General features: G+C 44.7%; 1 protein-coding gene and 1 long non-coding RNA gene across 5 annotated transcripts in view; one reads left to right on the top strand and one right to left on the bottom strand.

Moving 5' to 3' along the window:
* Positions 1-4922, bottom strand: part of LOC138182489 (uncharacterized) — a 36326-nt gene extending 31404 nt beyond the window's left edge. The window contains exon 1 of the long non-coding RNA XR_011173805.1: positions 4788-4922. This is a non-coding gene — a long non-coding RNA (uncharacterized LOC138182489). The remainder of the gene's footprint in view (positions 1-4787) is intronic.
* Positions 4923-5051: 129 nt separating this feature from the next.
* Positions 5052-24113, top strand: part of LOC138182479 (latrophilin Cirl) — a 362516-nt gene continuing 343454 nt past the window's right edge. For all 4 annotated transcript variants that reach the window (XM_069118383.1, XM_069118380.1, XM_069118385.1 and 1 more), the window contains exon 1: positions 5052-7277. The gene's annotated coding sequence lies outside the window, so the exon portion shown is untranslated. The remainder of the gene's footprint in view (positions 7278-24113) is intronic.

Below are 24113 nucleotides of genomic sequence, written 5' to 3' on the forward strand. Positions count from 1 at the left end.
CGACTAAATACACCGTTAAATCATTTCCATGCGATTAGGGAACGCGGGAAATTCATTTCGCAACAAGAATGTGCAATTTATGCGATAACGAACGAGGAACGACTCACGCAATTCATTCAGATTCCTTTTCCACGTTGTCCCCATTTTCCATTTGATTATCGACGTAACAAGTAGAATTGTATTTCAGATTGATCGCACAATACCAATAGATATAACGATACTTTTATAAAGATTCGGCCGATTAAAAGCGAGGATCATTCTGTTAATCGCGCATCGTTCGGAAAACCAAAGCAACATCGCGCGGATAACTTGTTTACAGGGACGTGGAATAGGTATATTGTTTGTCAGCATCGTATAACGCGAACGGAATATTCCAAGAATCTTGAGGGATCCTGAACGTTCGTAGCGCAAAGTCTCGGTCACTCTGCCGGTTGATGCACGACCTTGCCTCGTACCTCGCCATCAGGCACAAATTCAGCCTCAGAGAGGATCTGCATAACGTCCGATCGGTGCAAAGAATGCACGAGTGGCACGCGCAGGAGGGCATGCAGTTCGTGCCGACACTGGCCGCGCGGTTTTGCACAGACACAGAGAAGCAGCGATCGTGTCGGGCGCAAAACACACGTAAGTGCTATGGTGGAACCGTGCGAAGAGGAGAGAACGAGAGGAGAAGGGTGTACCGATCGGACGAATGAAGGAACAAGGATATAAGTGGAAAGAGAGAGAACGAGTAACGAACATTGGAGGATGCTCGACAAAAGCGCGCTACCCTCGTCAGCTAGTTTAAGTCGTACATGAATAAATTCAATCCTATCACGGCCATGCTAATTTCATACAACAAGATCCTAGTAGCTGTGGAAAGCTATATAACTATCCGTCCAGCGGGGGCATCTACATAACATATAGCCGCTTACGCTTTAACCCCGAACGCGCGCAACGCGACCGGCACGGCGCCTGTTAACTTTGCTTCGTCGCTTTCTGGCTGTCAAATGTTGTTGGCTTCGGGATTTAGGGTTCGAAACTCGCGCCGTAAAACTCTCTCTCTCTCTCTCTCTCTCTCTCTCTCTCTCTCTCTCTCTCTCCCCCCTTTCTATCTATCTCACCCTCTCTCGCTCTTTCGCGTAGCGTCAATCCGACCGTACTTGTTCCCGCGACCCTCTCACAGCCAGCGCTCTCGAACGTGTCAACCGTGAAAAGTTTTGGAATATCAGTTTTGCTGAAGCACGCGCTCGAAAGCTGAAACTTCGAATCGGGACGAGATTGACTGTGCTCTGTGACACGGTAAACCAAACTGATCGCTCGCTCGTTCGCGAAACGTATGGTAATGTCTTTGCTGACTACCAGCGAGAATTTTATAACGTCTCATCGCGTGGCTGAATTTATCGGACTTGGTAATCTTGTAACGTCGTTAACGTATAACTCGTAAAAGGCAATTAAAATCGCAATTAGCCATGATCACGTTGACAATGGCAGATAATTATTATTATATATCGAAGCGTTTATTAATTGGCCCAATCTCGCGGTACGATTCTACAAGGTACGCCGTAAAAGATAGTAAATCATCGCTTAATGAATGTAAAATGAACGTGCGTTAATGTTAAACAAATAACCGGTATTGTTACGAACGATGCCGACTGCGTAGAGAAGTTCGTAATCAACATATGAATTAATACGTAATTATCTGAATATACGGTGCAGCGAGATAATGTAGAGAAAACGTGAAACGATGCGGTCACGATATTTCAAAGAAAAATCAAGCTTGTCGCTATAGGCGTGTTTTGAAACATGTAACTCTTTTATCACGTACGAACAATGGAGCCAGTATATTTTAAAGAATCACTCGAGCTCGTACACGTCGATGATTTTTAAAGGCGGTTCATTAAAAATAGAATAAATGGTAATTACGCCGCATCGAATCTATTCAGTCAGATTACATCAGTGCGCTCGCAGTTTTGACAAAAAGCTGCCCGGACCATTCAGTATGTGTAAATAATTTTAAATGAAGTTAAATATGAGTGATTTTTGAATATATCGAAGTTGAAATCAATATTCCTTATTTAAATATTCAATACATCACTATGTACCTATGGGCGTTGAATTGGTAAACGCAATTACGAAAAATGAAAAACATTCATGTGATACATTCGAATCATTAATATCAAACAGCGAACGTTATCCTATAAAAGTATTAACGTGGTATTAAATTATAATGAGAAAGAAGGTAGCTGAATAAATGTTTTTTCAACTAGTATAAAATTCCTTGAATGACAAAAATTTATTACGGTAATTTTTCGTCCGTCCACTTTTTATGATCGACCGATCAGTTAACCAACCAATTTAGCTAAAAGCAATTTTTTATTTAATTATCTTGTTTTATCGACGCTTTAACGAAACAGCAGATGCAACTTGATACTCAACATTAATTGCATGCAAATGCAAAATTAATGTAGCGACATCGTCTTAATTACCTGTCAAATATTTCGCAATTGCTCTAAGTGATTCCACTTGTATTTACTTTTGCATTTCTTTCAAACTGTTTCCACGAACAATTTATCACGCACGATTTAATTATGACTTTCGCTCAAAAATTTGCGATTTAATTTAAGCGGTAGCGACTTTACAATTTCGATAAATTAATTAATGAATCTTGTTAAATAGTATTCCTCGTCTCATAAACGTTGATAATGAACAGCACGAGCACTTAAGGCGGAATTAAACATATTGGAGAAAGTAGAACTGTAATGTGGCAAAAATATTCGTCATAACCTTTACAGAAACCTGAAGGGCCAACCTCTCTTACAATCACGATATCGTGCTAATGAGATTAATCTCAATGACAAACGCTTATTATTTTTCACGTTAGAGATAGAAAAATAAAACGAAAAAAATAAAAAGTTTTGAACGCGTACAGCATAGCTATACTTACTGTTAGTCATCGAGCGTGGATATAAATAGCGTACATGTACAGAGATGGAAGTGAAACAGTCGATCAGGCTGGTAACGTACATATTTGTTGAAAACGTAGACAGTCGGGCTCGCAGACAGGCCAAATGGAAAGTGTAAGTAGAGGGGAAAGCGCACACTATTGTTCCACCCTCTTTCCCAGGTTTCAGAAGCGTTCGCAGCAAGTGCATTTTGTTGTGTACTCAGAAATCTGTTATTCAATTTGAAATGGCTTTATCGCGCGTCTGAAACCAACCCCAGATTTCGCATTGATGCCAAACTACATGGACTATGAAATCTCTTCCCAACAGGCGCACATGCGTGGCTCTGCATGCGGCATGTAGCCTGGCTTTTCTCTACACTTATGTGAACTACCAACACCACTGGTAAAATCGAGTGCTCGGAAGTTCCCGGCCGATACTTTCCATGTATTCGTCCGAACATATGCATGTGGAAGCGGAAACGATTGCAAACTAAAACAGATATGCAATGACGTGGTATACGTTGGTATACGTAACGATAAAATGATTAAACAAGAAATTTTCGACTAGCACATAGTGCGCGCAACCACACAAACATCCAATAATACGGTTTCACGTAATATCGGTTGTTTATCCAATGGAAAATTCGTGTAATATATGTTTTGAGATAGAAGAACGGGAAAATCATACAGAATAATTATTATCGACATTCTTTTCCTGGATGCAACATATTCAATGGAAAAACGGTAATGGCATTTCAATTTCATGTGTACTAACGTTATTTCTTTTCAATTGGATCATCCTACACAGCCAGGAAATTAATAAGCAGGACAAAGGCTGTTGTTAAATATAAATCCACCTGGTTCTATCGATCGGTTGGAGGACGGGATTGTAACAAGATGCCACGGACGAAGCGAGATCGTGAAGAATAATAGAAGTTTTGTCATTAAACGAACGTTTAAATTCGAGACCTTAGATCAGCGTCTGCCAATTAGAGCGAAAGCAAGGTCGAGACGCGGCGCTGCGAATTCCGCGTTTGCTGTCCGCGCGTGCTACTCAAGTATGGTAATACGATGAGAAGGAAAACGAGTCTGGCCTTCCACCAGTATACCTGTTGTACTTCAATTAAATTGAGCCACCTGAGAGGCAAGCCCTTTTACTAATGTACTTGTCGTGAGCTTTGATCTACCTACAGTTTGTATCATACTCCTTTGTATTATTTTATCGCGTCACAAATGCTTTCTATAGTAAATAATTATAGAAAAATCTCGTGGATAAAAAATATCTTGAACGTTACGCTTGAGACATAAGCGGAAAAGATTTATATCGTTTTGAAACATTACGTTTACCGAAAATAATGCATTTTATAATACAAACAGAATTAACAAAATACTGAGTAATTTCGTTGCACAAGCATATGGGCTGACACTGTACAAAACACATTATTTAAAAATAAAAATTCAGCAAGTAACGGAAAAATTTGAAGATTTAAAGTGTATTACATATACATATACATAACAAACCGAACGCGTCGAATTACTTTCGGTTGCCCGCCAAAAACTAGTCGAAGCGACACGACGATAGCGCCACGCTCTGTCAATGATAAAACTCGTTCAAAGATATTTGCAAAGCTAGGTTAAAAAGATTAAATGAGAAAATTGCTTGGTTTTAAACGAAATACCGTATGAAAATCAAAATTCTCTGTGACTTGTCCCCAGTTACGGTTATTCCCCGAATGACAATTCAATATCGAAGATACCCGGCGATATTCGTAGCGAGTTAGAAAAAAAGAGGGAAAAAATGGCGGAACTGAAACAAAATCGTCGAATAGGACGCGAATGCAAATACAGAAAAGGTACTCACACAGGATCACATAGAGGTGCGTGCAGGCGAGATTCAGGCAGGAAGGCAGAGGTGGGTTCTCCTCTCAGGTTCGCAGGTACGTGCACGTAGGTATACGCGCACTCGATTGGCGTCGACCGGCGTCCCGGGAGGGGCGCGACGCCAGCCAAGAACGAACGTTGATACTAAACCGCGGGCCGAGCTGCTCCGAACGACAGTTCAACGAGCGTGTGTTCCGAGGCCGGATCACGGTGGTCCATACGAACGATTCGCGTTTAAATTTCACTAACGGCCGCGTGTTCGCGAAACTGTCAATCAGTGACGTTCGTCGGTCGGTCCACTGCGATGCGTTCCACGCGCGAAATCAATCTCGACTGAGAAGTATCGAATCGCAATTTCGAGGTTATCCACCTTAATCGAGAATCGATATTTACAGTAATCCCATCCCGATGGTTTCGAATTGCCTATTGGTAAGTGTGATACAATATGGTGGACTAGAATCGCGCGCGATGATAACGCGGAAATTTAACCTAGAATATCGATCGAGTAGATCCGTGTACGACTAGGACCAGTTAGACGTACACGTGAATCCTTCGTTGGAACGGTGTGTTATCGTGTAGAATACTTTGCAAGGAGTGTCGTCGTCCAGCGGGATTGTCTTCTGGAATTGATCGAAGCATGATTAGTAACTAATTTTGACGACAACGACGTTCGGATTTGTGACACGACTATAGTGTGCGCATATAGTCTATGCATACGTGTGTGTAACCGTGTACGTGTGTGTGTTTACATTGAATCAGTGCTCGTTGGCAACATCATGATCCGTCGACGTGAGTGCGATCGAGTACTCTGGAGTGCTACCGAGGGTGTTTCTAGTGCAAGCTTCGGGGTTGTCGTCTGCGTGTGGGTTTCGAGATGCGTCCTGTGGTGCATCAGCCACGAGTAACTGCAATTGGAGGCCGGTGTAGCCGTATATATACCGGTAACTTGGCCACGAGTGAGCGTAGTGTGCCGACTAACCGCTGGAGTAATTAATCCGACGTATGTGCGGACAGACATCCTCGTTTCTCTACGCAGAGTCAATCACTGACGTCGATTCAGAATCTAGGGCTCGTCGTTTGATTACAGCCTCGAAAGATTAGAGTCTTGATTGGAATTTGCTTGATACATAGAGGATAATGACAATCGATGGAAAGAGAACCGAAGGGCACAAGCGTAAACGACAAAATCAAAATCACCGACAAGTTAATCGCGTGAGAACGATTAACCATTAAACAGAGAAAAAAAAATATATATATATAGAGAGAGAGAGGGAGAAGGAGAGAGAGAAAGAGAGTGATATTCAAGAACAATGTTCCAATTCCTTCACGCATAGCTGATCAGATTCGATCTACCGCTTATGCAGCTGTAAAACGTCTATATTACCGGATCAGCAGACGACTTCACTCTACGTCGCATTTCGAACGAGGAGATTAATTAAAATAGAAAAACACAAGTTTCGGTATTGACAAACTCGTCGATATTGACACGGTACTGTTACACAGAATTGATGTTTCGTGTTGATAAACATTGTGTGTTACTACGACGCGCACCGGTGTTTATGTCTTTTTCAGTAAGTAACCGACTGATCATCGACCGCGTGCCTATCGTACCATCCGACGTCAGTCGCTTATCGCAATCGAAACAATGTATCGTATCGAAGATTAAAGCCAGTACGTTGTGCGCATCGTTTGAGTGACAAGTTCGAAATAAGTGCACGATGCAGAAATAATTCGATCGATTTACGAAAATATTTTCGACAATATTATATCCGGCAAAATCGTGCAGTGTTTTTATCTTGACGTTCTGCGCATCACGTGGTTTCTCGCCAGGAAAAAAAGACATTCTTCTTGACTTTTCGTTAAGTTAATTAACCGACGAGCAACGTTCATCGACGTCCATATTTGAAAGTTGCTGAACACGTATCTTGGCGGACAAAGTAAATGAACGACGCCGATTACCCGAATAGATAATTAATCAGGACCAAGCGAAAGGAGGCATTCGTTCTGCACGACCAATCATCGGCCCGATGTCCTGATCACCTTACAGTGTATACATCATTCAGCTCGATTGGAATGGAACGTCTTAATTAATAATCACGCGAACCTATTGAAATTCGTGTGTCGTTTCGCATATTAAGAGGGGTAATTAAAGAAAAAAGGAGTAATTAAAGAAGCAAGGCGAACGAAGAAAGGGCGAGAAACGGAGCGTGGAATCTGCAAGTGGACTTGGCCGACCTCATCGTCTACTTTTTACCTCGTTTCGCGAACACCGAAAAAGAGTTCTCACACCGCATGCGAGAGGGACCTTAGACACGCACGCACGCATTCACACACCCCTTTCGAGGGAAGAACTCGAGGAGCAGAGAAACCCCGTGCCCTCGGTCATCTCGATTTTTTCGTGGTTTTTTCGATCCTGCCCAGTGGCCAGTTTTGCTGTTCGTATCGTGGAATTGCTGCACGCCGACCGAAGGTGAGTCAAACTCTAACCAATCTATTCTTTTACCTTTTTTTTTTTTCTTCTCTATCGCATATTGCACGTTGCTGTAAATTGAACAATTACATTGCGGATCAATATTTACAGCATAACAACGATGATATTCGATTCGCGTATTTATTTTATACTTTCGCATAATATAAGCAGCATTATTGCATGAGAGCGTCGTTTCTCGAAACTCGACCACCGCGTACCATACTTGACCTTGTTCACGAATTACAATCATTTCTCTGTTCCGGTAATTCTTTTGACAAATTGGGTTGGCGTAACTAATTTCTGTAGCTGTCAGCCGGCCTGGTATATTAAACCAAGGGAGTATTGTTTCGATTGGCAGTAGAATCCCCATGCGACCCAAACATGTGCAACATGAAAATAATCGTAGCTCAAAATTGAGGTCGCATAGTACATATTTTTGCATGTCCTCGAGCAATATCGCAGTACTGCGACGCCAATTGTATAAATTCGCGATGGTTATATGTATTGCTGTTTTTTATTTCCATAGTTATCGTAAACGGGAAATATTATTAAATAATACTTCCTAAATGATACTTGCAAATAATTCGCGTTCTAAATAACTCTCGAATCGTATCGGTAGAAAGAATGGAAATAAACTTTGTTTTAATATCGATGCATAAAAGTAATGGAGTACGCATACGTGTCTAGACGACGAAACGCTCGAGCTTTCGGATATGTATTACGTATAGACGTATCGTCATTGACGAAGAGCAGCAATAGCTTTTGTACCTGTAGAAGAGCTTCGTCTCTCCACTCATGCTGCACTATGCCGCGAAAGTCGTGTGTTCGTGTCTGTCGCTAGCAAATCCTTGAAATCGAATTTTCCGAGACGAGGGTCCTCTTGGGAATGGAAAAGGAGGGAGAAAGAGTGCCGGACTGGCGAGTGGGAGAAAATTCGTACGTCAGTATGGCCGGGACGAAGAAGAAAGTACTTGTGTCGAGCGAACGTGCCGATTTTGCGTGTCGGCGTTTCCGTGCAATTTAGTCGCATACGATTTATAAAATTGTAAGTGTAGCCACCGCGGGGTTATTGTAGCTATAAAAGAGCACAAGCTTTATTGGTCAAATTTCTTCGCGTTCGAGAATGCAGAAAGGCTACATCGATGGTCTACTAGTCGAATTGCGCTTAGACGGTAGAACAAAACGAATTATACATTTGCGCGTAAATTTAGAGAAAATTAGTATCGTTGATCTTTGTACTACACAGATTGTCGAACAATTGGTACTCTTTTACGCGGATTATATTTAACATTTGACGAGAGTTCTTGAAATTATATTTGTACGATATCATTACACGATGTTCGGGAAACGTGCAATCTTCAGGTAAAGTGGAATAATGGAAGTATTTCGCGTTTAATTCATACAATCACGTATTCGAAGCATCGAAGGTTGGTACAGGAGTGGAAAATTCTGATCGTACGAGAATGTATCGACTATTGTCGGTTAAATCGAGCATTGTCTCTGGCCGAAGCTGCAAAATATAATACATTTCTACAAAGCCGCACGCGAGTCGACACGTCCATTAGAGGCGAGGACGTTTAACAGAAATTGTGTGACGTTTCGCATGGGCATTGTATACGGCGGACAAGCGTAGGTATGCCCAAATAAATAGACCGTGTTACATAAAGAGCCCTTGTTTAAATTATATCCACGAAGGTATTGCGCTTGTTCTCCCGCGCGGGGGAGACAAAATTGCGCCATTTTCCGGAACAAATGGTTCCTACGTCCGGAAGCAATACGCCAACTGTACGAAATTATAACGGATATATCACAACTTTCACCCGCGCTAGAACGCATACATGTAATGTGTGCATGTACATCTTGGTCTTTCGGCGTGAACATATGATTCATGGTTACGGCACGAACGTAGGAAGAAAATTATCAAACAGCAAGAGGGATCGTTTCCAACTCGGAAAATAGCGTGCATGTCAATTACCGATCTGAGTCGGTTAATCATGCTACTACAAATCGGCTTTATGATATTCAGAAGTGGACTTGTCTGGCTACAATTTTAATCTAGATCTATCTCACGCGATGAATCCGTTTATTCTCGATATAAACGAAGCTATTGTTTGAAAGTATTGCCTTCTGAATAAAAATTTGAATATAGATAGGAAATATCGCGAGATCTTAGATCGATCGAGAACGTCGAACAACAAGTACATTATACTCAACCTGCTTCGTTTTTTATTCCACTGGACGGATCATCGTTTAACGAACCTCCGTGCGGAACGAAACGAGGCTGATGGAAAAATTTGCGGATAGATTCGACGCGTAAGCGATCGCTGGAACTAATAACCAGTTATAGCTAACAACACTCGTGAAAAAAAGAGAGGCGTCAATTAAGTACATAACAAACGCGATACACCGTTCCTAAAAGTCAAGCGAGGCAACAATGCAACACTATGCCTCCTGGTGTTAAACGTGGATCCACAAGCGCCCCAAGTGGCCGTACATTTAAGAACGATGCGTCTCTCCGAAACGTACAAACTGGTTTCGGGATACTCCTCCCTCGTGCTCGGCTTATTCTCTTTCTCGTACTCCATCTCCCTCGAAGGAGAGTCGATCAAGCTTCTCTCGAGTGCGTTTCGGGGCCTCTCGTCTTATTTCCGAGGTTCTATCTCGGCGAAAAATCTATGTCAACCGACATGTTGACACGTGTTTATACGTAGACCGGTCGTGTGAGCGCGAGCACACGTAAAATCAGACACGTTAGAGTAGAAAGTGAGAGAGGTGGAGTAGATGACAGAGTAGGAGAAAGAGTCGGAGGAACGGAAAAGATGGAGGCGGGAGGAAAGGTAGACGGACGTGGCGGAAGAAGAAAGAGAGGGTGGGCGCCGGGTTGGAAGTCGAGTTACTGGTATGCAGTGTCGGATTTCGCCTCGTCCGTCGGAAGAACGCGTTAGACGAAGAAGAGGACGGAACGTGGTGTACAGAGAGGAGTGGAAAAACACAACACTCAAGGTGTGCACGCACACACGCGTAGCACGCATGCTCAGGTTACACCCTTCTCATGAATCAAAACTATTTGAGACGGAGAAAGAGATATGGAACTACGCGCGAGAACGAGGCCAAAAGGGAGACAGGCTGACGTTGAAAGGGATAGGCAGAGAAAGGAAGAAGTACAGAAAGGGTAGACGAAGGAGACAAAGAAAGACGAACTAGGACATACGTGTTTGCTTACAATAAACGGGAGGTCATGCCGCGGTAGCTCTCTCGCGTTCCCTTGATCCCAGATATGAATTTAATTTTATTATGACGTGAACCGTCCGGCACTGCTGCTATCTTCGAATCGTTCTTATGCTCCCCGCAGAGGCGATCGTGTGCGAGTGAGACGACTTCCCTCCGCGGTTAGCTCAGAATGTTCTATTTCACTTTGGTGCTCGGTGACCTTTCGAAATACGGCAAAAGCGGATCGAAGGAAAAGGTGTAATTGAGATGGAGGCGATCGATCGATGCTGAAAATAATATAAATAGATAATAGGTTCTCTTACTCGATGCCATGCGAGTCGCGCAAGCCGTTTTGCGATTTTCAAGGGAGTATAATCAGAGATAGGACCAGGGATTATTGTTCTTCTCGATCAGGCGGGCATATTCTATGAAATCGACGAAACCGATCGTGATCGAGAATCGTGACAGATAGATATGCATGCCAAGGTTTTCTTAGAGAAACGAACGTTTCCAGTGGTAGAAACGAAAGGATGAGCAGAACTTAGCGGGAGTTTAGTTTCGCTTCTCCGATATGTCAAATAGATTCTCAAACGATTAAGAAGGTTTAAAGATTCTCCTTTGCCATCTGAATCATTTTTTTCCGTTGACGTACAGTGAATATCGTTTCTCGAGACTAAACTGAAAATGTTTTCAACTTTCTCGCAAATACATATTGCTAGTATACATATATCTTGATGAGCTTATATATTAATATGTAGTACCGAGTAGGTGGTAATCGCATTGTGATTTAGAAATAATCTTCCACCTAGCCTTTCACTGGAATCGTTGATCGAACGATCGGTGACGCGGCGTGTATAATTTGCAAGTGAAACTCTCGCGTAGAATCGAAGGCGAACAAGTTGCATACAAGTAACTCTCAATGGTAGCTTGCTATTATTATTTTAATTAAATCTCGCATTATGGTTTAGAAATAGGAAAGCAATTTTATTGCTTTCATCAACCTATTGCTTATCTACGCATCTTAACGTCCGTGAAGAGACTCGGAAGAAATCTGACAGTTATATGGTTGCATTTTAATTGTTACTCTATCGCTACACGATTGTTACTTATTATCGATTCGTTGCAGCGCGGTACGTACAGTGTGTTCCACGAATTTTATTACCGTAACGCCTGTAGGAAAGCGTATTACCGGAAAAGCTTAACCACGCGCGAGATCATTGAAACGGAGATCGTCTCGGTGCGTTTCTATTTAGAGGAACGTAGGGATAGGAGGAGGTCACTATACAGCCCGGTAACTAGATACTTCAGAAGTCCTCATTATAATAATTCCGCGAGTGTAACAGTCGCGCCTCGTGAACCGATATTAAAAAGGCATTGTCGTTGGGCGTATCGGTGAATCACTCTTACGGTTCCGTCGAACAATGCGACGTCGACATTATTAGCATTTTGCTCGATCTCAATGCAATTCAGCTGGATTCTATTGATCCGTGGAAAATACTTTCGCTCGACAACGTTGACCCCGCCGACGCCGCAATACCGATGTAATTAATTCTTTCTCAGGAATTTCATTGGGCTTCCCTCGCGACACGCTAAGAACCGCCGGCAGATTTTATACGCGGCCACTCGCCATTTTTTACTCATTAACGTAATGAAAACTGGCTGCTCCTTAACGCTGGGTGTCTAATTAAAGAATTCGAAAGCGTTTAATCGACGAATGACGCTCGTTGTACGGAATGCGCATTTATACACGATCAATGTCTGTGCATCTATGTTATGAGCAAATGCATCCTTGGATCGTAAACGAATCTTCTTCTGCTAGCGCGGTATCAAATAACGAAAAGGATCGAAGGCACATCGCATGTGTTCTGCGCGTATTCTTTTCGTTACGCAATATTCGAAGCTGGTAAGTTTAGCAACAAGAACGATCGGAAGAAACGGCGATGGAAAAAAAAAGTAAATGGGACGGCTGGCGAAAGGATTGAACGCGAACAAAAACCGAGTTATCCGATACTTTGAAATGCCAACGCATTATCGTAATGAAAACAGCAATGAAAATTGGATTAACGCCATGCTTTATTTCGTTACATGTTCTCCGGGTTGGGTGGCAAAAACGAGATATTGGAAGATTCATCTTGCCATTAAAAACGATCGTAAACTTGCACGTTTCGGTAAAAAATGTACTCGTTAATGGCCTTGATGATTACGCGCTGTTCCTCCGATCCGTCAGTTAAAAAGTAGAAGGTATTTTACATTAACCAACGTCGTTGTTGGGCGCCGCAAAAATGAACATTCCTAACGGGCTGATACGAAGCGTCTAGTAACAGTCGACTTTTTGTCGATAACCCGTGTACATTTAAAATTAATGGTCATGTGAAGAGTAAACAAAAGATAAAGATAAAGTATAGAGAGAAAAGAAAGGATCGGCGAATATTCCGTTTGTAGCAGAGACAAATATTCGAAAGATGTTAGGCCGATAAAGGACGATAAAGTTGGTTCGTCCGTATAACGTGATCCAATTTTCTCAGCGATTCGATGATTCGCCGTGCGCCGTGATGGCGTAATTCGCTTCCACTTACGTCAGTGGATCAAAATTAACGTGGCCCTTGATCCTACCAAATTTCCATCCCTTTTCGCGTACCAAAAAGGTCCGTGGTTGAGTGCTATCTCTGAAAATCCATAGTGGTTGAGCCCTCGCGGAAGGCGAAATAGCGTGGAATTTGCATTACTAATGTGCAAACTACGTCAAACGAAATACACCAAAGTATTTTACGTTGTATGAATGAATGTGTAGCCTCGGCGTATATGCAGTTACGTAAGCGTGAATAAACAGTCGGAGAAGTATTGTGACCCTGCGCACATACACGCGTGCACGATGATGTTCGAATAGACGCGGGGGCAATACACGCGGTAGGAAAATGCGATACGACCTGACCCGGGTATACCACGACCAATCATTCAATTAACCCCGTTGTATACGATCCTCTTGATGCGATTTTATTTAATAAAGCTAATGTCAAACGTTCGGTCTTATAATAGCAGACAGACGAACGCTTCTGCTTCTAGTTCATTAATAGTCGTACAAGCGCGTTCGAAGGTTCGATATAGATTCGTGGCAAGTAACATGTTCTCTTTGACGCAATCAAATATATTAAAATGCTATACTGTTTGCTATGGTCTAAAGTTGAAATTTTCGATGAAAATACACGATCAACGCGAAGGAATAAAAAGCAATTGATCATTGCGAAGGCGTTAAAAGAAAACTAAGATATAACCTGACTCGGAGAGAGATCGGAGTGAAACGTCTACTTAGAATCATTATAGGTTACGAGTTTCTTGGCCATGATTCGATTCACTTTGTCTTATTCAGCGGGCTGATGAATACGCGCGAACGAAATGAACACAAGTCGATCGTTGTACGTGTAGCTGCGGCATGCTAGGGAACGTTCGTTATAGGCGTTTTCAATGACTACATGCAGCGTCAGTATTAGTTCCGTTTAATTAGGTAGGACGGGTAGGAACGGGGATTGGATCCGTGTAAAGCGTAATCCAAGAGAGATCCCGATTGACCAACTCCGCTGGACCAGAGGCAGCAGCACCGAAGCGGCGGATACTCTGGCCATGCTACGAGTTCCTGTTCTCGTGATAATAGAATCTGCACGTTCCATCGTACCTCGCGAATATTGGCGACCTAGCTGGAAAAAAACGTCGGCTTTGTTTTCGGTTGCGTGTTTAATTAAACACGCATGGCAAATTTCATGTTATCGGGTAAACATCGTTGAAGAACAATGAAAGAAATTCCGTTCCAGGCGAACGGTCCTGAATTTTGCAAAATGAGCCAGATAAGATTAGAAGCTCGGAAAGAAATACTTTATGCGTACGACGAAATTCCATGCTCAGGAATCGGTAATTATACTATCGAGATTACTTGTTTTATGCGCACTCGGTTAATTATTTAATTTAGCGGCTCGTGTTGCTGGTATAAAAGCGAATGTACGAGTGTGGTGATTGACTTTGCTCGCGATAAATAAGTAATAATTTTGCCACGCGAACAAGCAGCCGGGTTATTTTCTGTCACGCAGGCGCTCATTCGCGACAAACAAGAAGCTAAGACGTAAAAATATTTTCCTCGTGAAACAAATTTTCCTAAAGTTATGTCACCGAACGACATTCCGCTTTTAGCTGTACCCTTGCCTATCGGATGAGCCAAAGTGGCATAGGCTCTCTGGAAGCGGTGTTTTATATCGTCTCATGTACGCGGTTCTATCTCGTAAAATTGTTGTCTCCGCAAAAGCCGCTCTCTCCTCTTCTTTCCTTTCCTCCCAGCGACTGTAATCCACCGGTTCTTTGTCATATTTCCGTCTGTCGCTCATATTTTCCATAAGACGAATTTTCTTCGTTTTTCTCTCGTTATCGTCATTTCTTTCGCCACGGATAAATAAAATCCAATATTACGCGTTTCGAGCAGGCTCGATCGTACGCGAATCTTAACTTATTCGATTCTTAACGACGATCTCGGGATTATTGTTCGGTCCGTAACGCAGAATTAATATCGGAACGAAGTTATTCGTTCTAATACAGAGTGAATTAATTTTATTAGTAGCTCGCATTGTACGAGTGATTTTACAGGAGTTGCGTCGTCTGCTCGAATGGACGATCGAATTAAATCCCGATGGAGGTACCCGGCACACGATAGAAGGTAGTAGTTTTCGCATAGGCTGCCGACTTGCGCGCTCTTCTTTTTCTCCCTTCCTCTCTCCGGGCTTCTTCGTTCCTTCGCGGCAGGACGCAGCTACCAGTCAGATGAATAGATAGCGGCTAATTTTCAGCGTTCATTAGAGCTTGCTTGGTCTCTCTCTTCACCCCTCCCCCTCTCTCTCTCTTTCTTTTTCTGTACGCGTGTACTTCTCGTTGCGCTCGCGAGACACGTACCACTGCGAGTATACCAATGGCTGTGAATCAGTACAGAGAAAGAGAAAGAGAGCCCGCACCGACTAAACGGGCACACGTACTCAGCCTCGTAGCAACCGCGGAGATCGCAGCGGGGAACATAGAGGCATGCCAAGAGAACAAATAAAGAGATCCGGCATCCAGGAGAAATCTAATTCCTAATTGGTGCTTCGCTCTCTGTACTCTGCTCGTGTCGGTTATCTACCGCTATCGAAGCGCACGACCGGACTCGGCTATTACCGCCAGCCTCTGCAGAAAAGGATACAACGAACACCGCGACCGTGGAAAGGGTGGCGCGCGGACTTGCCAAGAGAAAGAGGGCGAATAATGGTTGCGGTTTATCTGTCAGACACAAAAGGGGGTCGAAACTGCCGAATCCACGCGAGTATACAGAGAGAAAGAGAAAAAGAAGGAGAGAGTAAGAGAGAGAGAGAGAATCGGTACGATGCCTGAGGGTAGGAGGCTAAAGCTCTCCCGGGCTCGATTACAAAAATTGAATGTAGCCTCACCTGTCAGTCGGCGCAACAGACTGCACGTTACCGCGTTAGATACAGCCGCGGATCATTTTATATCAGCGCACCGCCGGGACCGGGACTCGGTCGTTCGCATATTAAATTGGTCCGCGAAGGGGCTGTCCGGGTGTCGTCTGCAATCATCGGGAATCGCGCACGTCGTTTACGACCATGGTAATTTCCATCAGCTTCCGCGACAACTTTACCTCCGCGGTTATATTTTTCATCGCGGTAGTCCGTGATCGCTTCGCTACTAGGAAAACGCGTAACGTTATCGATCTTTTAAATATTTACAGAGACGTTCGGTCGAGCGACACGCAAAAAGCTATCAATGTAAGAAACAAGTTGTTACATTCGCGTGTCTTCGATCTTCCGTATATGATCCTGTTACCAATATACGTCCATTAAGGGCGATATTACGCGTAGGTAGGTAGATATAAATAGACAGGTTCGAGCTTCGTAACGTAACTTCGACTTACGTACACAGGTACAGGAATTCGACGCGTTAGCCGGTGGTTTTAATGGAATACCTTTTGTCTGGCAGGCACTTTCCGCGAATGAAGACGCAAAAGTAGCCCGTTAACCGGCCGGCAAGTCCCTCTGACAGCGAGACGTTAGCCACAGTTATTATTCAGTCTCTCACCTCCCACGTCCGTGTTTATTCGCATACAAATGTGCCGTCGGGAGTGTCATAACTGCACTCGATCACGACGTAGTTCACGGCACCGGTGACGCCGTCTATTTTTCTTCTCTGGCCGTTCCTCGTGTTAGCATCCGGGCCGGACAATGAACGTACAAATACAAGCCGGACCAGCGCGCCGCGGCGAGATCTCGGTATTCTTATGCTAAAATCGTTGACGTCCGAGCTGACACGGTTTTTCGAGCGGCGATCATTCAACGCCTCGGCCACGGACCCGACGCGTTGTTCCCCTGTGTGTTACTCTTCGCATGCTAATCAACGAGTCGATGTTAAATTGCGCGTATCGCGACCGACTGTCCGCTTTTCATAAACACGACTAGGCTCCTGTAAATACCTGGCTATTCCGCCGTACGACGTCCGCGCACCGGCGAAAATATATAACCCTCTGACTTTTGTGGTCGGATTAACTCGTGGAAATATTACTGTACCAGCGAGGAATTTATTGACCGGAAAAGTGGCATCGTTGTTCCTTGCGGAAAATGAGGCGAGCATTTTTTAGAGGACATAGAGTGACTCGATTGTTACGAATATCGAGAATTCCGGAACTGTTCCGTAACACGCGAAACATTTTACATAGAGTTTGAAAATAGAATTGTAGATATATGTATTCCTGCGTGTAGATTCATTCTAAGTGTAGGTACTCGAAAACTACTTCCGATTGCAAGTCGGTAGTTTGAACGAGGCAGGCAATCTGAAGTACGTGTTGCAGAGTGCTGCTTCGATTTCAGTTGCATCGGTAATGAATCTTCAGTCACGCAACTAATAGAAAGATGCAATTTGATCAATTATCGGACAACTCGAAGGACGTTCCTCCGGCAGGAATATAGCCATTATCTGTCATATTCAGAATCGAATCGTTGGTCTGGCAAGGTTTTTTTCTCGCTGTGAGACGCATGTGTTTATCAAACTAAGGCGCAGTAGTGTCATCTGATAGGGGTATGACTCACATCGGTGCACGTTGGTGTGTTCGTGTCGTTGATAGTTTCGAGTGTGCAGCGTATCGCGAGCGGGCGAGAACTCGAAAAGCGGTGTTCCTAGTAATTTGCATTCGAAAAGGTGAAACGTAAAAAGATTGAGAAAAGATTGTAAAGTGGGATGAGGGATGAAAGAAAGAGGAGTCGCTTGGAGGAGAGGTATGCAAAACACGGGGAAGTATCTTTCTGAGAATAAACGACGGGCTACCTGTGGTGCTCTTAGCCATTCTGTAATTGGCCGCGCAAAGTGAAACGCATTCTTATTTTCCCCGTTGCGCTTGCTCCCATTTGAGCGGGACGTACACTCTTAACTGCAGCGGCTTCTAAGCACCGGATATACGATAATTGCTTGCAACTGTCGCGAGGGCAGTGCAATTCTAAAAACAGGTCTCTCTTTCCGCCTTCGTGCTGGAACGAAAATCTCACTTGCTCGGCCTACCGCCTGTGATTTCCAGAATTGCAACGGTTGGTCCGTAATTGCGGTCGAAATAATCGGCATTAGTCTCGGTGACCTCTCGACAGTGGACCAATTTCGTTTCATAAGGCGAGCAACGTTCGCTCCAAAGAATATTAATTGTTCGTAAAAATTTCGCGAATCGATCAAACGATAAGGAAGAAATTTATGGCAAATACTGTTTATGTGAAATTCGATAGCGAGCTAAGGAATCGTCGAAATTCGATACCCATTTATCGAATGCGTGTAACGTCTACCGCGTAGCCTGCACGAAATACTTTCCCTTAGTTTCTGTTTCGGAACGATCGTGCGAAGCCTACGAAATCGATATGCATTATGGATTTGTCGAGCGATAGTCGCGTTTCAAAATAAATCGGCGTACAAAGTGCGGCGGGAGCAAAAGTTGATCTATTCTATAGTCATACGTATAGGACGGCGGATCGCTGCCGACGCTCGTAATGCGAGCAATTTATTCGTTACAGTCGGCCTGATTCAAGTTCGACACGACGACCCCGTCCCCACGGCCCTCTTATTCAAATCGTATCTTCCAGGAGCCATTTTCGATCACAACAACGGTATTGACAAAACCGTTTCCTCATGTAAAATGCATGAGGACAGATTTTTTTTTCTCCCTTTGCAGTGGCGGCAGCTACGTAAAAGTCACACTTGGAATTTCGCGCTCCTCTTCTGGAAACGCGTCACCTCGCCGCGCGTCTGGAAAACGCTCGGTTCTCATTGTCATTTTCTCCGAGATTCCACCAAGCCCCGACTCAACTACGTGCAACTTCCGTTTCGTTTTTGTTCCATTTCGTTTTCCTCGGATTCTCTTTCGTTTATCGGCCCCATCTCCGTCGAAAGGCAAACAGGAGGTAGCAACGCGGGCACCGCTGTAAACGCAATTTTAATAAAACGCCGACGCATCTCGCAATAACGCGGTAAACTCTGGCGGAGGTACGATCCACCGGTTGTACGTATCGGCGAACGATGAAACTCGATTTCGAAAACGTCGGGGAAGCGTAATGGGGAAAAATGAGTTTTAAAAGTAAATGCGGGAAAACGCAAGGGGGGAGAGACGCATTCCCTGGCTACGACGGCTGGTGCGGCCTGAACGCCGCGCCGAATGGCGCCCACTAAAAAGGTCTCTCGACTCACCCTGCCGCGTCCCTTCCTCTTCCCGCCTCTCTTGGGCCACAGAAAATTGCAGTATCTCGGATTAAGAAGTAAAATAGCTTTTATTGGCGCAACGTAGTACGGCGCACCGTGGCTCGATAGAAAAAGGCTGGTCGAGAGCGGATGGATAATAATGCCCGTAACTTTTGCAATTCCTGCTAAATGTAGTGAGCCGGCCACGTTCGGTTAACTACAGGTATTACGGTCTATCGCGCTTTTAATAGCCGGCTTAACGTTCCTCCCCGATGTACCTTGGCCAGGATGTCTGCTAAATGCGTACGCTAAACGCGTGTAACGCACACTCGGAAATGCAGCCGGTATTCTGTACCGAGAAGAGAATATCCTTTGCGCGAGAGAAAAACGTGCGAACAACCGGAACCGCGAGACAAGTCGAGCATGGGTTGTTCCAACGTTTACTCGCTCGCTTTACACGCGTCTCATTACCGAGAATCACGAACAGGCGCGCAAAGTGAAAAGCTCCGCGGCGATTAAACGTTCGACGACACTCGCGACGAGGAGTATGTTTGAAATTTTCTTTACCAGAACAGGGAATAGTTAGAGATAGAAACGCTCGGTCGAACGTCGAACATCGGATGTCGATAATAAAATTCCGCGGTGGCTGGCTGCATCGTTCCGTTGGCTGCGAGACGAACAGATGCAACCTTCAAAGAGACCTCACCGCCTTGACGCTGGAATCCACCGCATCGCTGTATCTTCTCGTCCAGCCACTCTTAACTCACTTTCTCTGTTTCTCGGGGCCGCCACGCCGCGCCGGTAAGAGAGGTAGCCGATCGTTCTAGCGATACACACGGTGCCGGGGCCCACGGAGTGCGTGTATTGCGCGCGATCGCGCTGCGTTCGGTTTCGTTTGTCCGGCTATTTCGTTAATGGAGCCGTTTCTCGGAATAAACAGAAGTGCGCTGGTTGCTGCTTCTCCTGTTTCTTCCTTTTTGCGAGGCTCGTCACTGGGCCCAATCGCCGGCACCCGCACTTCCATTCCGTTCTTCCACGTTTGCTTCTCCTTTGCTTCCCTCTGGACGAACCTGAAACACGCTGCTCCTTCTCGAGCCAGCTGCCTTTGTTACGCCGACCATTTTTTTTTTTTTTTTTTTTTTTTTGCAACGTCTGCAACCTTACATATATTTCGCGGCGTTCGATGATAACGACGATCGATAAAAATTTTCATTTCTTGGAACTAATAACGCGAGACTGCGTCGCTTCGTTACCACTTTGAATCTCTTATCGAAGAAACCTTCAACCGGTATACGTATACTTCAGAGTACGAAATCGAAGTAGCGTCGACTAAAAAGGCGAGGAACGAAGTATGAATGTGTTTCGAAATAAGAGGTACCAAGTACATTTCCAAGCAAAACGAGCCTCTGGCGGAGCTTTATCTCGACGAAGTTCATCGAGAGGAACGTTTTTATGGACAAAGTATGCGACGCCGAAGAATATCGCGGTCCGGTGAAATTAACCTTTTTAGATAGAACAATTTTCTGCGCGTAAAAAATTCGTTTTCCGATTCCACAGGGCTGCGGTTAGTTTATCGTTACACGAAGTGCATGCATACACGCACATACACGTGGATGTACATACACGTTCGTGTAAAGACTCGCCAGATCTTGCTCGAATATCCACAGATTTGCTTCTTATCTGGCCGGTGGTATAAATTCCGTTGCATGCGAGTCTCCATTCACGGGCCGCTTTACATACCCGTAACGTTCGAGTTATCTACTTGTTCCGAATCGTCTGTGTGCAACGCGAACGCTCGTTTTCGAGGGTCCACTCGTTCCGTCGTAAGTGGCTCGCTAGTACAAGGGGAGGAAACTCGATTTCTCCTTATCTCGATACGAGGAAAACGTTTGTAAAGAGGCTCGCGAACGCGTCCGGTCGTCATGTACGCATCGACCCCATTGGCCCCTTCTTCTAATCGGATACTAATAGGTCCTCGGGGATAGTACGCCTGGCCACGCAAACTCGACCCGCTGAATTTCACCGCACGATCTCGTTCACGTCCAATTACGGCCTACAAATATATATCGCGGCACAATCTCGTTTGTCGGTTTTCCCTTTTACGCCGCGATTCTTCGTACGTCGGAGAAAGGGCGGGCCGTTTCTTCTTTCCACCACGAAGGCAAACTGCCCACGGCCGTTGATTCGTGCCCCACGTAGAAAGAAAATTAGGATATAGAGGTCGAGCGTAGATTTCATCCTGGAGCCATTCCGTGACGAATGTTTGAGTTAGACTGGATGTAATGGAACTACGTGCATATTCGGGGCACTCCGTATACGATATTCCGCGATATTATCGGATAGTAGGCTATTTTAGTTGGGAGTTAGTTGAATTTAGTTGAAGTTAATTAGCAGATCAAAAAGAGGGATCGATACAAATATTATTTTGTACTAGCAGTGTGTCGAACGTTTATTCGCTAAATGGAGATATTTGGATACAAGCGTGGGAAGCGTACGATGCATGGAGTATAGATACATTGAGCGTTGCTGATAGGGGAATTAGTCGGTCATAATCGGACACGGCGTCCTGCTCCACTAAAATTACTGGCGCCAGCGAATTAATCTAGTTCGTCGTTCCACTCTCGATACGTTTCTCCTGTTTACACTGCTACGGTCAAAGATTCTGGCAGCGTATCCGGATTCGCCGATGTTGCTGAAACGCATCGTTTCAGACATAATTTCGACGAGAAGGCAAGCGATCCACCGTACACGGTTGGAAGTAAAGAAAGGAACAGAGTGCCGTGGAATAGGGGAAAAAAATAGCGGAAAAAAATAGCGGATCGGTAGATGAAGGCACGTGAATGGAAGATGAAGAGAACAGGTACGGAAGAACAGCTTAAGAGGGAGGCAGAAAGGTAAAGAGGAGGAAGAAAGAAACTTGCCGCGGACCGAATCGATTGGAAATAAGCCGATTGCTACCTGCACGGAGGTCCGCGTGCAAATCCCGCTTGTTCGTTCTGACACTCGAGACCCGTAAAAAAGAACGAAGAACAAGAAGAACCACCACTTTCTTTCGTCCCGTAGAAACGCCGCCGCCGTCGCTGGTACAACAGCCCGAACGCCACGTTACCATTATCCTTCGGTGAATCGACTTCGAGGAAATTTCATCCGGCGCAAGAAAGCGCGACGATATCATCGTCGTCGAGCGAAGAAACCTGTATCTCTCGTGAATTCACACTCTGCATATTGTACAGGCGGTTGGCTAATAGACCGAGGAAACTGAATCGGATAGAATCGTTTGGCGATCTTTGCCTCGTGTTCTTCGATGGTTAAACTACGATGCTATTTCCTATATCTCGATTGTCGGTGTTAATAATACTACCATTCTAGCAGCACCGTGGTACGTATGATAATATTCTATTCGCGTGGGTTGTCATTTTTACCGATACCCACGAACGGCCACTTAAGCAAACAGCTTAAAGAGAATAACAACGCCTTCACATTCAGACAGTCGCGTTCGGTATCCATAGAAAATATTCTCGCTCTATTGTTTCGACGTGTACGGTCACTTAGGGAAGCTGGCGTCGCGTCGCTGCTGACTACATTCGCTGTGCTCGTTATATCGGTCAGCTTATATTTACAAGCGGTAAGTGGCGCGAGTCAGGGCAACCTGTATCCGTGTAGCCGGTGGAATTCAGTGGTAGTCGCGACTTGGACGACGGAGAGAAGGCAAAAAAGAAAGAATAGGAACGGTGTAACGAGATGGAACTTCGGACGTGTCCATTTAATACTAAATTTGTATCACCGTCGAGGGAGCCAGCATTATACACCTTCGTTCGGCTTGTTTCACGTTTCGAGGCGAGCCGGCTTCGAAACGAATGCGTCGAAACGCGCTGGCTTGTATTTCCATTATCCGCGAACAAGTTGCCTTCGGAAAGTTCGCGGGGCGACAGCGGGACGTATATACCCGCGTAGGTACGTGACAGAAAAAAGGAAGGTGCGGAGCGGTATAGAGGAAGAGAAGGAGAAGAGTCAGAAGAGGAAAGAGGCACGTTCCCTGAATTACAACGCCGACGAGAATTGACGTTAACGAGGATTTCCGTGCGACAAGTACGCACTTATTTCAATGCGCGCGTAAAGTCGATGCAAAGGGACATTTTCGGTACCGGAGAAGACTTTATACGAGACGCAGCTTCGGAACTCCCTTAACTCGTGAATTCGCCGGTTACATTGTTCCAACCGTAATATTCATCCGACGAACTCCAGCTAAGGAATTAAAGTTTCTTCGGAAAGAGACGTTGGTAATTTTATCCTCGTCCATTTCTTAAAATCGAAAGCGAAAATAACGATACGAATAAACATGGAATAAAGCGAACGAACGTTTCTACGTCAGCACGCAATTTAATATCGAAATCACGCTACGCGCGTAAATTCGCTTCGCATTCGTAAATAGATCAGAGTACACGACGAGAACAGATTTCCCGAGAAAAATCCGCAATAGCCGGATTCGTAGAAACGCTGGCGAGCGTAGAGCGCATACCGGACGCTCCTCTGTTTGCGTCGAAGATAAAACCGATTAACAAGGGCCGAACAATGTTGGCTGAGCGATACGTTGCGAGTACGTTGCTAATACGATAGCTGGAAAATGCAGGTGGCGTAAAAAGGCCATGTAAATATCGTGGAATGTTTTGTCCGAGTTCGGTTGATCGCGAATTCGTTATTCGTTGCGTGGCTGAGACGCGCTCGCGCCGATGCAACGCAAAATGATAAGGGCAGAGAATGCGTACGAATGCGAATCGGGGACACGAAGATAGGGGGACACACGAGAAGAAGGAGATGGAGTGCGGTTTGAATTACGACAGCGACGAGAAGTGACGTTAACGAGTATTTCCGTGCGCTTACGCGGCGTTCGCCGAT

Source organism: Bombus flavifrons, chromosome 8, assembly GCF_040668555.2.
Source record: "Bombus flavifrons isolate JBK064 chromosome 8, iyBomFlav1_principal, whole genome shotgun sequence".
NCBI classification, from domain to species: Eukaryota; Metazoa; Arthropoda; class Insecta; order Hymenoptera; family Apidae; genus Bombus; species Bombus flavifrons.